Source organism: Protopterus annectens, chromosome 1.part2 (assembly GCF_019279795.1).
Source record: "Protopterus annectens isolate FY-2018-M chromosome 1.part2, PAN1.0, whole genome shotgun sequence".
NCBI lineage: Eukaryota > Metazoa > Chordata > Ceratodontiformes > Protopteridae > Protopterus > Protopterus annectens.
The window spans coordinates 164,163,309-164,179,767 of record NC_056727.1 but is presented as its reverse complement, the minus strand read 5'-3'; positions in this window follow the sequence as shown (position 1 = coordinate 164,179,767).

Here is a 16,459-nt window from a genome sequence, read left to right as displayed (position 1 = left end):
TCATTCTGATTCTGACTCTTCCCTGGAAGCCCAAATGCATCAGGGTTCTAGGAAACAGATGTATAAAAGGAGACATTTTTATTCCTCCCCAGAGTCAGTCATTGAACACACAGATTTGGATGATGGTGAAAGGTCTCCGTGGTCCCCTCTGGAAGATGTCACATTTGGTGATATTCTGAAATTGATGAAATAGACAGCGGACTTGGTCCACTGATGCACCCTCTTCAGAGGATTCTGTGTTCCTCAACGATTTTGGGGCTGGAACTTCTGTCTCTTGGGTGGTGCCTCCCACTAATGACCTCATAGATCTGGTGACACAGCATGCATGGAAGGATTCTGATGTGATGGAGCTGATTCTAAAGAAACCAGGCAAGATCTTGGTTACCACAAAGAACAGGGCATACTGTAGCAATGATCTCCCTGTAGATGTCATGGTTGTGGTGGCAGCCATGAAGAAGGAACTTTTGTTAGAAAGCACATCTGTCCATCCCCCTAACAGGGAGTCAAGGGCATTGGACAGGTATGGGAAACAGACATATGTATCAGTGACTTTTGCACTTAGAGCGCTGAACTACCTTGCCAATATGACACATTTTCAGGGGGACCTGACCAAGAAGATCACCAAGTCCCTCTCAGGTAACTTACTGGTGAACATCTAGAAATAAGTGGAGCCCCAATTGTCTACCCTGCAATCAGTGTCCAACACATCCATGTGTCTCCTTCTAATCCAGCTGATGGTGCAGCTAGAGCAGCAGACTCTGGCATAGCCGTCCTCTAGTAAGCCTGGATGCAATTATATGGCTTTGCGGTAGGCTTCAAGGCGTCCTTCGTTAACGCCCCACTTGAAGATTCGACAATCTTTGGAGCAAAGGTTAAGGAGATGCTGATCTCTGCTTCTCCACCCCTCAAAGGACTTTTTTCTAGGAACTAGAAAGTGAGGAAGGAGATGTGGTTCAGAAAATCTCAGGATTTTAACCAAGAAATGTCTGCAGAGAGACCCTCCTGAGGTGTGTGTGGGGGGGGGGGCAATTTCAATGGACATGGACGTCTCCCCAGAGTCAGAGACAGATGGCACAATCAGTGATTTTATTTACTTGGAAATCCTTGCAGTGCTCCTGAAGGGTTGCCCAACTGCCACATTTTGGAGGCATTTAGGGGGTACTAATGGTAGGTACTAATCCCTGTGCCCCCCAACTTGGCAGGCCATCATACAAGATACATGGTGCAGAAGGTAATCACCAGAGGCTATACTATTCCCTTTGTTTTGCATCCTGAGAGAAAAAGAATGATTTCTGACATACCACCCAGTCGAAAGGTATCCACAGCAGTCGAAATAAAAAAAAGCTGCTAGAAAAGAAAGTCATCCAGTAGGCCCCCCAAGGCCAGTTAGGATCTGGAGTCTATTCCAGGTTCGTTTCAGTTCCAAAAAAAGACAGGGGACCTCAGGCCACTTTTGGACCTGAACCATTTACATCAGTTTGTAAAATGGATGAAGTTCCAGATGGTCATAGTACAGTCCATTCTACCTCTGTTAAAAAGGATGATTGGATGTTCTCCATAGACAGTGAGGCAGTCCAGGAAATTTCTCCATTTCTGTCTGGGAGCCAATTTCTTCCAGTTCAGGGCCCTGCCTTTTGGTCTCACTACAGCCCCCCGAGGGATTCACCAAATGCATGGGCAATGGTAGCAGTATATCTCACACAGCCACGATTCAGAGTGTTTCCATACTTAGATGATTGGTTCCTCACAGCTCTAGCCAGGAATGGATTCATGGTTTCATAGGTTCATAGGTTGGTACTAGGCTATCAGCCCTAGGGCCTATACAAGCCTAGCCATAACAATTCCCTGGCTATTTCTTCCCATACTATGTACTTCCCTGAACCCCTGTCTAGCAGGGCAAATGGGAATTCTTGCTCCAATGTGCCCAGCAATTAGGAATTACAGTCAGCTAAGCAAAGTTTCAGTTGAGAACTACACAACAAATAAAATTCACTGGATACCACCTAAATACAATCAGTAAAATAGCTGGACTCCTAGAGCCCAGGATATTATCCCTACATTAGATAGCTTTTCAAGTTCTTCACCACCTTCTCTTCCTGCAAGGCTTATTCTCCTGCTGCTAGGGTTGATGGCTTGCATTCATCTAATGCACATCCGAAGGATGCATATTAGCTGGTGGTTGAACTCCCCAGTGGTGTTGGACAGTTGACTATTCTCCCACCACCTCCAATGGCTACAGTAACCATGGATGCTTCTCTACTGGGGTGGAGGGACATTTCAAAGGAAAGATGGTTCAAGGTTCTTGGTCACCCATGGAGGCCAGTCTTCACATCATTATCTTGGAGATGAGAACAGTCTTCCTTGTGTTGCAGACCTTTTGGGACCCAGATGGACAACATGGCAGCAGTCTGGTAAAGCAAAAAGCAAGGTGAAACCCACGTGTATCCAGTTTGCTGGGAAGCCATGACAGAGAGGCAGTGGATGATGTATTCCCATTGCTTTTTTCATAGAAATGCACATCCCAGGGACTTCAATATTCTAGTGGACAAGCTGAGCTGCTCCATTCCTCTGCCTCATGAGCTTGTAAATCTTCTAATGGTGGCCAGAGATGCCAGGCTGTCCACTTTTGTGATTCACGTCTTATCAGCTTCACAAAAAAAATAAATACTAGAACAGTTTATATTAGCAAATGGAAAGGTTTTTCTATTTGCGCATCTTCTAAGGGAATAGATACCTTTTCAGTATCTCTTCTATCTATCCTGGATTTCTTTTAAGATCTTGTCCAGAAAGGATACAGTTTCTCAACAATCATGGTTCAGATAGTAGCCATTTCCAGTTTCCATATTGGACACAATCAAACTCTCATTGCTTCTCTAAAGATTTCAAAGGTTTTTCTGAAGGGAACCTTCCACTCTGGCCCCCTATAAGGGATCCTGTTCCTCCACGGGACATTACTATCATGCTGCAAGCCTTAACTCAGACAGCTTTTGAACCCACAGCCACAGCAGATTTAAAATATTTTTTCTTGGAAACCCTATTTTTGGTGGATATTACTTTCACAATGAGGATTTCAGAATTGCAAGTACTGTCCTTTAAACCTCCTTATATGGTCTTCCATAAGAATAGAGTATCTTTGCGAATGAATCCCACTTTCCTCCCAAAAGTGGCATCTAAAATGAACATTAGCCAGATTATTAATCTGCAAGTATTTTTATAGGATCATAGAAGGTTACTAGGCTATTGGCCCTGAGGCCCTTATAAGCCTAGCCAAGAGTTTAGACAAATCAGCACCCGATGCCCCTGTCCAGCAGGAACATGGGTGGAATCCCAGGGGTATATTTTCTGTTTCCCATCCAGTTATCCAGGTTGCACTTAAAAAGGGTTAAAGAGGTACTCTGCTTGATGTGGAGAGGGAGTCTATTCCATAGATGGAGGATTCTCTGGGACACACATCTGTCTTGCTAACAAGTCTTGTTGATGTCGCAGACCAGGCTGAGGCCGCACGTGTAGGTTACTCGAGTGGAGCTTGACTTGCGGATATGCAACAGTCCCATCAAGGTGGGGTCTGTAATCACCTTGTATGCCAGACAGAGGTCACCTCTGAGGAGTCTGTATGAAACTGAGTAGAGGGATAAGGCTTTTAGCCTATCTGTGTATGGTAGATGTTTGAGGCCCTGGATTCTCCTGCTGAGGAACCTCTGTGGTCTCTCCAGCTGCTGCATGTGCTTTGCGAGGTACATGCCGAAAGGGGCATTCTACTCATTAATGGGCCTTATAAGGGAAGAATACAGGTGTGTTATAACCTTCTTGTCCCTGGATGAGATACCCTTACTTATGAGGTGGGCCATGTAGAGGGCTTTCCGTACAATTGAAGCAACATGGTGGTCAAAAGTCAGGTTGCTATCAACCTGGGTGCCCAAATCTCTCACTACTGACAACGTTTTCTAATAAAGGAGAGTATACTTTATATTTACTGGATGTTAATAGACAACTCAGATTTTATTTCATGGGGCTAAGGACATTAGAGAATCTGATCAGCTGTTTGTGGTCTTCTTTAAAGTGAAACTAGGCAAAAGTGTATCTTATTGTATAATGTTTCTGTACAAAAAGATGAGACTATCCTTGCATAAAACACACAAGGTGATAGCTACCTCCTACTGCTTTTATGTTTAGAGTTCTTATTTACGAGATTTGTGTAACAATGACTTGGTCAACTGTTCACACGTTTGTGTCTCACTGCATGCTGGATGTGCAGTCCAGGTCTTGTACATCTTTTACCTCCACCATTCTCAAGAATATACTTTCTTGACACCATTCAGCTGTGATTTGGTAGCTTGAGAATCCATCCCAAAGGTTGAATTATACAAAAACAGACAACAATGGATATGAAAGTTATGTACTTACCATAAAGCTAGATCCATGTTTTCTTGTTTTCAAAAGTTCAACATCCCTCCCTCTGTCCTTCTTCCAAAACTGTCCATGGTGCTCTTTGTGAATTGCTGGACCTCACTAGGGACCTTATCTATGAATAATCCTTGATTGATGTTTTTTTTTATTTGCCCCCTTCTAAGTCTGTCTTACAGCCTTATCTGTTTATGTTGATAGTTATATATTTTTTCTGGTTATCAGCAGGCAAACTAGAGCTGAGATATTTTGAGGGAACAGAGGGAATTATAGATAGGAAGGAGTCAGAGCCCTGGATCCACAGCTTCTAAAAGGTTAAACTGGATGAAAACAAGGCAACACAGATCTAGCATTATGCTAAGTACATAACTTTCATTTATATTCCATGCATTTTAAGAGGCTAGGTGTGAACCATTTGTGAGTTTGCTTTTTGAACTGTAGGTGTAGCTCAGTTAAATTGTTCTTAGGCACAGAATGCTTCAAATGAGGAGTGTTTGTTTATTTCCCAGCGTTGTGCAACTGTGGTGTTAGTAAGGGTGATTGTGGAGTAAAGCCTGGAACCTATGCATAGGGCTTGCTGCCCTGAAAAAAAAAACAAACCTTCTTGCTTTGTGCTCTTCAATTATGCATATTTATTTTAAAACTCTGATTTTTTCATAGACCTGATTTTTGTGTTTGTGATGTTTTGCCATGACCCGATGTCTCTAACAGCAACATGTCCAGACACATATTAGAACCTCTAGGAAACAGTGTTTTACGCAAATTAACAAAGAAACAAAATAAAAATAAATGAAATACTAGCTACGTCAGCTTTATACTTGAGTAGCTTTTGTTGAGAATCAGCCTTTCAAGAGGAAGTATCACAGTTTTAATCTGTTTTAGTGTTGCACTGTTGTAGCAATCAAAGCTTAATTATAGCTTACTGTATCCAAAGTACATGAAGGAAATCTAAGCTGACAGGTGAGTGTTTTAAGTTCCAGACATGCACTTTTGCATCATGTTTCACCAAGCTACAACTTTAACTTACACATCCCGACTGCAAACACCCAATTACCCTAAACAAAGTAATGTTAGAGAATACCTCCCTTATTCCACATTGTAAGCCTAGATATATGCAATATTTTTGCACTACAACATTTTAAATGTAAGTGTATTTATTTTCTTCATCTGTTGCTACTTCCATGACCAAGCTAAACCTTTTCAAAGTTAGTAATTCATTTACTGTAATTCAGTCATGTGTTCTGTACATGCTGAGGATGTGCTGTCATCTCCATAGAAATACCATGATGATGGTACTGTACTAATCCCATCCCTGGTGCATCACAACTATTCAAGTAAACTAAAAATAAATAAATAAATAAATAAGAGGTTAGCAGAGTGAAGGTATTCAGGACAAGGGCTACTGAATATGGTGGTAAGGGATGTACTTTCTAATGTACACCACGAATACACATTTTACCATCAGGTTCAGTAGCTCTTGTCCTGAGTATCTTCACTGTGCTAATCTTTATTTATTTATTTATTTTCAATTTACTCTCCTAATCTTAGCAGGAAGCACTGAATCCAGCTGTGGCCTGTCCCATTCCCTACACACCACAATCAGCAAAAAAAGTCTGAGGTGCACCACTTTTAACTGGCAGCATGCATAATAAATGCATTGATTTAAAAAAACAAAAACGATAAACAGTCCTGAGGCAAAACTCATCAATATAATCCCTCAGTCTACTGACAATACCTATGAATCTCACAGACCTGGTCTAAGTGTAGGAGGTGTCATTCTGTTTCTTGTTCCGTGGCATATTTCCTCCTCCTAATAGTTATATCTTCAAACACATATGACCCTTCAAACACTTTAGACCATGACTTTTGACCATGACACTAATGGTTGATTTGCGGCTGCTTAATTGGAAGCCAATTAAAGCTTGTTAGAATCTTTATTTATTGCCTTCCCACACAAACCTAGAGGGAATCTGTATACTATTAAACACATTTCCACATTACTGAGAAGCCATATATTTCTTCTTTTATACAGATTTCAGCACTTAACATGAGATACAAGCTGAATTTCATATTGACTAAATTCTCCCTGACTTGAATAGGACATGCTAGAGGAACAGATTTGTTACCTAGTGACTGCCGCATCTTTGGAATAGGCTGACAATTCATGTAAATCAGAGCACATCTATGACATTGTTTAAAAGGAATCTGGACGAGTGGATGGGGCACCGTAAATTCTTGCTGGGGATAACACCCACAACCCTCCTGGGCATGGGCAGTCATTAATACATACAATCCTGGGCATTGACTATGGTATTACATTGGGATGAAATGGCTAGGCTTGAAATGACCTCTGGGTCGATAGCCTGGTAACCTCCTATGATCCTTTGACAGAATGATTGAAAATATCAATTCCAATCCATTCATTATAAAGAATACAATTTAAGACTGGTTCCTAACTAATGCCCCTAAGACCTCATAACCTCCTGGGAATTCTCTCCCCTGCAGTGATTGCTGAGTTATATCAATGACATTTTCAAAGAGACCAATGCATATATTAGGGAGAATCATAGCTAAATGTGTTGACTTGAAAAAAAAGCAACTGGAGCTTCTTACAGAATTTGCAGCCACTGAATTAGACACCGATGACAGCACAGTTTGACTGTGACACAGCAGTGCAATACATACTAAATATTCTTCTATATTATTATTATTATATTATAACTATAATACACAGTATAGGTGTGGTTATGTAGAGATTTACATAGTGCATCCATTGGCTTGTGCATAACGGTTAAGTCTGACTGTTCAAACACAGTTGTTTAGGTGTGAGTAAATCACCATGTAACCCTCATGTTGACCACATATTATAACCATTGCACTACAGTCTGGATTTTAATTTTTATTTATTTTGATCCCTCTACAACTGACCATGAGCTGCCCCAGAGAGCCATTCCTTGTTCACCAGGTCTGCAAAACTCAACAAACTTCCCTTAGACCTTCTCTGACCCATGGTCAGGACTGGTGATGAGACTGAGACACATCAGGGCAGTGTCATATTGTTGCCAAGGTAGAAAGACAGATTTTTTTATGACCTAATTTCCCTCCCCATCTGCACATATACTGTCTTGGAACAGACATGCAATTGATGTGCTGATGTGTCAGCCTACTTCTGCACACAGCTCAGACAATGCCCTACCTTTATAAACATAACATCCCCCTGAGTGTCCCCAACCTAGCTGGAGATCACCCATGAAGTGCATCCATGTGCATGTCCTCCCTGTCCAGCATGGGCATGCCCATCCACCCTCTCCAGTGCTGTTGATGACCAAACCACAAAGTAAACCTGGGTTTTATGAGCCATAGTCATGGCTTTATTCCTCTATGCCTCTGGTGCTGGTATGGATTTGTTTCACATCTGGTGTTTTTGCAGCACGTTGTAATGTTTATTAGTTTCATATTATCAATCTACACCCATGCAGATGAAACTTTCTTTTCTAAGCTGTTTTGCTACTTTCATTACTTTATTTTTTATGATATACAGTGATTCTATTTCAGGTAATGAGGTATCTTGTTTCATAACACACTGGCTTGGATCAAACAAAATGGAGTTGATGTGAGTTAAGTTTTAATCTGGGAATTTCCTATAAGAATGGAATATCTATCTATGTATATATGTATACATTTGCTTTATTATAATTTAGAGTTACTTTATTTGTAAATGTAATGTTTAGAATTGTAATCAAGCACATTTCCACAAAGTAGCTCAATATGGACTGGCTGCCTTTTGGATACCCTAATTCTCAGAATGGCTTCAGAAGAATAGAGATTTTACTGACTTCTCCTAGGATCTCATAACTCAGAAACAGATAACCTCTCTCCAAGCAATCCAAATAGTCCTATGCTTGAGCTGTATCATGCAAATATACTGAAGCAATTTAATTGTGCCAGTTATTGACTCTGAAGGAACAGTCTGCAAGAGGTCATGTATTATTTGTGCTCCTAAAGAATTCTTCAGTCTGGTGTTTGAGCATTAATGTGGGTCAGTGTTAGAAACCTATATTTTTTGTCTTTATGCAGCTCTGTTAGGTGGCATGTGAAGAGATTAGGATGCCAAAAAAGCATGCTGCTGGTTGAAATGGTCAGTTGCACTTCTTTAATGTATGCTTTTAAAATTAGATATATCCTGACTCACTTTTTTTCATTTAAGAAAATGTATTGTACCAAGAAGTCACTTCAACCACATTCCTAATGTTTTTTGTGCTGCCAGTGTCACAATATTGACTATTTTGGTTGCCAAAGTAAATTAAGCATTGAGATACAACAGCATAAAAAGAGGAGATAAGGTTGAAGTCTGCAAAGAAACATAAAAATAAAAACAATGTCAGAACACAAAGTTTAGTCCTTTTCAGATAAGGAGCAGAATGTTATTTAATTTTAAGCTTGCCATCTTGTACAACCTTGGTTCATAGGTTCATAGGTGTTTACTAGACTAACAACCACAAGGGCCTTTTTAATCGTAGCCATGCACCCCAAATCTCTGACAAGTTCTAATACCCTTGATAAATGTAAGCATGGGTCTGGGAGATGAGCCATTTACAGGTTACCTGTATCCATTACAGACACAGATGCCAAACCAGGGATGAATTTCCAGTTTCCCATCCAATTGTCCAAGTTCCACTTGGATTGGGTTAGGGAGGTACTCTGCTTCACATGGATGGGGAGCCTGTTCCATAGACGAGGTAATCTCTGGGATACATACCTATCTCTCCAGCAGGTCCTAATTATATCACAGGCAAGGTTTAAGTTTTTAAAATGGGCAATTCTGGTGCTGTTTGTTTTGTGGATATGCAGGAGGTCCATCAGAGTGGGTCTGACAATGCCCTGTATGCCAGGCAATGATATCCCCTCAAAAGCCTGTAGGAGGCTGAATACAGGAATAGGGCCTGGAGGCGGTCTGCATAGGGTATTTTACTTGCGTCCTGTAGTCTTTTAGTGAGGAACCTCTGTGAATGTTCCAATTGTTGGATATGCCTGGTTAGGTACATACCAAAGATGGCACTGTACTCAATGATAGGTCTGATGAATGCCGAATAGTGGGACAATGACTTCCTTGGACTTAGATGCCATACCTTTGTTTATAAGTTGAGCAGCATAGAATGATTTCCTCACCACTGTAGACACATGATGATCAAAGGCTAGATTACTATCTATGTGTGTCCCTAAGTCCCTGACTACTGGTTGTGTTATCAGTATGATAGTTACCAGGGATGAATGACTTCCCAAAAGGATACTATTATGCATTTCTTGGCATTTAGTTTTAGTCCATGGTTCTGACACCAGTTGTTTGTCTGTATCAGCCCCTCCTGGAGAACATTTGTGTCAGTGTGAGATTTAATGACAACTCCTAATTTGCAATCATCTGCAAATTTAGTCAGCCAGAGACCACTGACATTGGCCTTGACTTCTGAGAAGTAAATGCCAAAAAGGAGCAGTCCAAGAACTGATTCCTGAAGGACTCCACTTGTGACTGGCCTCTTTGTAAAGGTGGACTTTCCAAATCAAACTTCCTGGGTCCTGTCTGTGAGTCAGGTGGCTATCCACCGGGTAACAAATGGGTTTGTACCTAACCTCTTGAGTATCCTGGTGACTACTACATCTGATTATGTGAATGAACTTCAAGCATGTACAATGAGTAACTGAATAAAACTCAGTCAAGTAAATGGCAGGAAATTTGTTTTCATAGGATCATAGCATCATAAGATCATAAGAGGTTACTAGGCTAATGACCCAGGACCCTTACAAGCCTAACCAAGTTCAACCCATCTTCCCAAGATTGTCTGGTTCAAGCAGACCCTAAAATCAACACCTATTGCTCCTGTCCAAGAGGGATATAGGCGGAACCCCAGGGTGAATTTCCAGTTATACTGAGAAAAAAACACTTTATATAAGTAACAGCAAAGCTTTTGGGTAGAACCCTTTCTCAATATTAATACAAACATTGTTTCACGTGACACAACTGATTTTCTTTGTAAGTTGCGTATTTGGTTTCATAGTATAGGTGGTTTCATTAGACAGGGTGATTATTTGTTTGTGACACTGGACATTGCATCCTTATTTACTGTAATACCTAATGATTTTGGTGTTGAGTCTATTAGAGAATTCTTGTTTTCACAACAATTTTTCGTAACCAAACACGTTGAGAATATTTGTTCTCTTTTGGATGTAGTTTTGAAAAATAACATCTTTTTGTTTGATGAATGTTTATATTTGCAACTCACTGGTGTAGCTATGGGTACCTCGGTAGCTAACACTTATGCAGATTTGGTGTTATATCAGTGGGAGAAAACCCATATTTATAGTGGGAAGAATCCTTTCATTAGTAATGTATGCTTTTATCAACGTTTTGTTGATGATTGTTTTATGGTTTGGAAGGGTTCGTTATTGCAGTTGAATGAATATATACATTATTTAAATGCAACTACAGATTTTTTAAAGTTCAAGATGGATGTTTCTGACAGTATGCTTGGCTTCTTGGATGTTAGGATACAATTAGTGGAGGGACTTATTCACACTAGTATTTATAAAAAGGAAGTACATTCTGGGAGATATGTTAATTATACTAGTATGCATGCCCCACATGTATTTAGGGGGATTGTGACCTCTCAGTTTAGTAGGGTGAGTAGATTAAATACAGATGATACCCTGTTTGAATTGCAGTTGGAGGAAATGTCTAGAGATTTCCTAGATAGTGGTTATGATACTGATTTAATATTGGATATAAAAACTAAAGTCATAACTAATAGAAGGACAACGTTGAGACCAACTTTCTTTGAGGGTGAGTATAGTTCCGCTAGTTCGGATCGTCCTAAATCTTGTATTAGATATATTACTAGCTATAATGCTAGGACTTGTTATGTAAAGCAGATTATACAGAGGAATTGGGTTGTATTGATGGCATCTAGTGAAATCAAGGATGTCTTGGGTGATAGACCTTTTTTTTCATATAGAAACATGAAGACTTTAAAAAGTATGTTATGTTATAAAGACCTAAGAAGATCTGTAGTTAGGACACCCACTAGTAATCCAGGTACACATAGATGTCTGAATTGTTCATGTTGTTCTGATATTGTAGCTGATGGTAGTGATAAATTTATACATCCTGTTAGTGGCAAAACCTATAGTTTTTATTTTTCTACAACTTGTGTTACATCTAATGTAGTGTATTTGGCCACTTGTGTCAAGTGCACCTCATTTTATGTGGGGAAGACCACTAGAAAATTAAAGGAACGCATTATTGAGCATAAATCAGAGATTAGAAGGGCTGTAGATAGTAATGCTCTTTATAAACATATTTCCAGGTTTGGTATTGAGCATAGGTTTTGTTTTAGAATTATAGATGTTATGCAACTAACTGCCAGAGGTGGAGATAATAATAATTTACTTGAGTTAAAAGAATATGAGTGGATCCTTAGGCTTAACTCTGATCATTCTCCAGGTTTAAATAATATGGTTACACTGAAACCTGTTCTTACTAAATTACAACATATAAAATTGTGTTAAAGAATGTTAAAAATTTAAAAAAAAAAAAATTTTTTTAATTTTTTTGCATTTTTTTGAATTTTTTTTGCATTTTTTATGTTAGTGTGTTTGTATTTTGCATTATGTGCTCACATGATCTTTGGACTGCTGATCATGTGATTTTACTGATCTGTATATAAACCAGTTGGGTTTTTAGAAATGTTTGTATTAGTATTGAGAAAGGGTTCTACCCGAAAGCTTTGCTGTTACTTATATAAAGTGTTTTTTTCTCAGTATATGTGTTGATTTCATTATACTTCAGTTGCAGCCTGTGGTTTTTTGTTTGAATTTCCAGTTACCCATCCAGTCGTCCAAATTATGCTTAAATAGGGCCAAAGAGGGGCTTTGTTTAACATGAATAGGAAGCTTGTTCCAAAGGTGGGGAAAACCTCTGTCTCCCCAGCAAGTTCTGTTGATGTCACATACCAGGTTAAGATCCTTTGAGCGAGTGTCACGTGCACCATTTGACTTGTGAGTGTGCAGCATTTCCCTTAAAGATGGGTCAGAGATTGCTGTATATGCAAGGCACAGGTCACCTCTGAGCAGTCTGTATGACACAAAGTAAAGTGACAATGATTTCAGTCTGTCTGCATAAAACAGATCTTGAAAATCATGAATTTTCTTTGTAAGGAACCTTTGTGGTCTCTCCAATTGATGCAGGTGTTTGGAAAGGAACATACCAAAGGGAGGGTTGCACTCTATTATTGACCTGATGAGGGAAGAGTACAGGGGGGTTATAACCTATTTTTTTTAGGTTCATAGGTTGGTACTAGGCTATCAGCCCTAGGGCCTATACAAGCCTAGCCATAACAATTCCCTGGCTATTTCTTCCCACACTATTTACTTCCCTGGACCCCTGTCTAGCAGGGCGACTGACGTGATCCCCGGGGTGAATTTCCTTTCTCCCATCCAATCATCAAGGTTCCTTTTGAAGAGGACCAAAGAGGCACTCTGCTTGACATGTATGGGCAATCTATTCCAGAGTCTGGGGAGTCTCTGGGTCAGGAACCTATCCCTCCAGCATGTTTTGTTTATTGTGATGACAAGGTTTAGATCCCTGAGCGTGTGGCTCTGAGGGATTGGGATTTCTTTAAGTGTAGCATGTCCAACAGCTCTGGGTTTGACATGGCCTTGTATGTTAAGCAAAGATCGCCTATGAGTAGACGATATGCGACAGAGTATAGCTGGAGTTTTTTAAGGCGGTCAGCGTAGGGCATCCGCTTTAGGCCTGTGATTCTTTTAGTGAGGTATTTCTGTGGCCTTTCCAGTTGTTGCAGATGTCTTGAGAGGTACATACCAAATGGGGCATTGTATTCTATAATGGGTCTAATGAGGGATGAGTACAGTGGAACAATGACCTCCTTTTTTCTGGATGAAAAGCCCTTAGTGATGAGGTGTGCCACATAAAAGGATTTCCTGACTGTGTGTTTTCTGGAGGCAATGCCCTTACTTTTGAGATAGGCAATATAAAATGCCTGTCTTACCACTGTGGAGACATGGAGATTGAAGCTAAGGCTGCTGTCAACCTGTGCGCCCAGATCTCTTACCACTGACTGTGTGCTTAGGGCATTGACATTGATGTGGTAGTTTGCAGGAACATCACCCTTGCCAAAGGGGATGATAATGTATTTTTTTTCATTAAGTTTAAGACAATGACTTTGGAATTGGTCATTAGTCTGTATAAGACCTTCTTGCAGGATGTTGACATCACTAGAAGTTTCAATGATTGCTCTCAGTTTGCAGTCATCAGCAAACTTTGTCAGCCACAGTCCTTTAGCTTCAGCCTGTACTTTGGAGAAGTAGATTCCAAATAGTAGGGGTCCCAAAACTGATCTCTGTGGAACACCACTGTTTATGTGTCTGCTGGAGGAGGTGGAGTCCCCTATTTTGATAGTATGAGTTCTATCAGTGATCCAGTTTGCAACCCACCTGACAATATATGGGTTGATACCCAGCTGGGTGAGTTTATCAATGATGCTTGGGTGGGGGATTATATCAAAGGCCTTGGCTAAGTCTAGGTAGGCTGTATACACAGATTTACCCTCATCTAGGGCTTTGGTGACTGTCTCGAGGAAGTCCACCATGTTTAACAGGCATGATCTCCCTTTGACAAAGCCAAACTGGGTGAGGTTGAGCATTTGGAGAGTTCCTATATCTTTGTTAATAAAGTCCATGATAATTTGTTCTGTGGCCTTGCAGATAAGGCTGATCAAGCTAATGGGTCTATAGTTCTTGTGGTTCATGGATGCACCCCCTTTGTAAAAAGGGATGGCGGTAGCTGTTTTCCATTCCGCTTGAATGAAGCCAATGCTAATGCTGTTATTGAAAAGCGTGCTCAATGGTGATGCGAATTCCTGTTTTAACCCATGTAACACAGCCCAGAATGTTGTCTGGTCCCACAGAGGCTGTGTTTTTGGCCTTGGAGAGGACATTTAAGACCTTCTCCTTGGAGATACTAGGTAGGCAACAGTTAAGGATGCTTTGGGGTATATGTCGTGGGGACAGGAGCATGAAGTTTTCACTGAACCTATCAGCTGGCAGGTTTGCTATATCCACAGGCTCTATATATGTAGTACCATTAACTACAAGTTCAGCTCAAATCTGGGCCTTACCTTTGAGGTTACGGATATAACTAAAGAACGTCATGTGGTTATCCTTAGTTAGGGAAGCTAATCTGGATTCATAGTTAGCTTTGGAGGACTTCACCATGAGTCTTATTTGCTTGTTTAAGTTGAGGAGGGAGTGTTTCCAGTTTTGAGACCGTTCCTTCCTACTCTTAGACAGCAATTTCTTTCTCCTATTGAATAGCCTATTAATGGCAGTTATCCACCAAGCAGGTTTGTTTTTCCTTGGAGGTCTTGATTTGGTTCTATCAGGTATGGCAGAGTCAATACAATTGTACAGGTGCTTATATAAAGCATTGGTGTATAACTCAGCACAAGTGTCTGTTCCATCAGTGGGGGCAGGGGCTATGAAGCTATTTATGCCATCTCATAAGAGGATGTAATTAGCCTTGGAGAATTATTTTAGTCGAGTTGTTGCTAAGGGGGGAGGGGGGTCTTGTGTTATAGTTACTTCTAGCGAGACTGATTTATGGTCAGATCTCACCAGGGTGGGCCACACATTGGGGGTAATGCAGTATTCCCCCATGTTGGTGAGCAGCAGGTCCAGGATGTTTGAGCCCCCTTGTGGGTGTGTCAACCAGGTGGTCCAGGGCATTGGAGTTAATGAAGTCTAGGAACCTTTGGGCAAGTGAGATAGAACACATCTTATTTACCCAGTCTATGGATGGGTAATTAAAGTCACCCAAAAGCAAGGTGTTTGGTTGTATCTTGATTGGCTCAAGTAACTCTAAGTAGGCTGAATGGATGTCCTGATTCATGGAGGGGGTTCTACACCTGGCAATGATCTGAAGAGGGGTCTTACCCACAGTCAATTGTACCTGAACTAATTGAAGGGAATCATGCTGTCTAACCACTCTAGATGTGTATTTATCTTTAATGAATATTGATACACCACCTGCTTTAGTTCTCATGCCTTCAGTTTGTGGTCTGAACATGTGGAAGGAAATATAACTTGGTATAGCTGGGGTGCTCTCTGCAGCCTTAAACCAGGTCTCAGTGACTGCACAAGTGTTAGCATTTTCCAGGGTGAGGACTGCTTCCAATGAGTGCAGTTTCTGGTTTGGACTCCTAGCATTTAACAGCATAACCTTGAGGTTGTTTTTAGAGGGTATTTTTATGTTGGGGATGTTGTTCTTGTGCCATTGCCTAAAAAGGCGCTATGGGGATGGCAAGAGCCTTTGCCAGTAACCAAAATCCCAGGGGTGACAGATGAAGACCATCTCTGGCAAAGCATCAAGGTCTGTCGATCATGTCATCCCAGGCTGACAGATACTGGATCCCCTTTGAATGACACCAGAAACTAAGCAAATTGTTGAAGCCAATCATTTTTTGTTTGTATTGAGGTGTCATCCTAGGCAAAGGTAAAATGCTGCTTAAGGCTTGGGATATACCTGCCTGAGACACATCATCAGAGAGCTCAGTCATGTCTCTCTTCATATAGTCCAGTGTGTCTCAAGTCATTCACACAAACATGGACTGTGATGGAATCATAACAATGCCTGTTGTTCAAAGACTTGAGTGTGTGTGTGATGTGGTGGAGCCTAGCACCTGACAGACAGCTGACCGTGACCTTTTCCTTATCCAACCTGCTAAGAGGGACATCTATGTGTCTTAGAACTGAGTCATCTATGACTAAGATATTTGTTTTTGTGTTATGCCTTAGGGGCTTTACTGGTGAGACACTGGTGTGTTATATGTTATGCGTACTATGTTCTGCAGAGGATGTATTATGTGAAGCTTGCTTGTGTTTGTGTATGGGAGATCTCTGATGTTTAGGTAAGCTTCTTGTAAAGACCTCTGTATATGTAGGTTTATGTGTTGTTGGTTTGGCAGGTGCAGGTGGTAATGTGTGC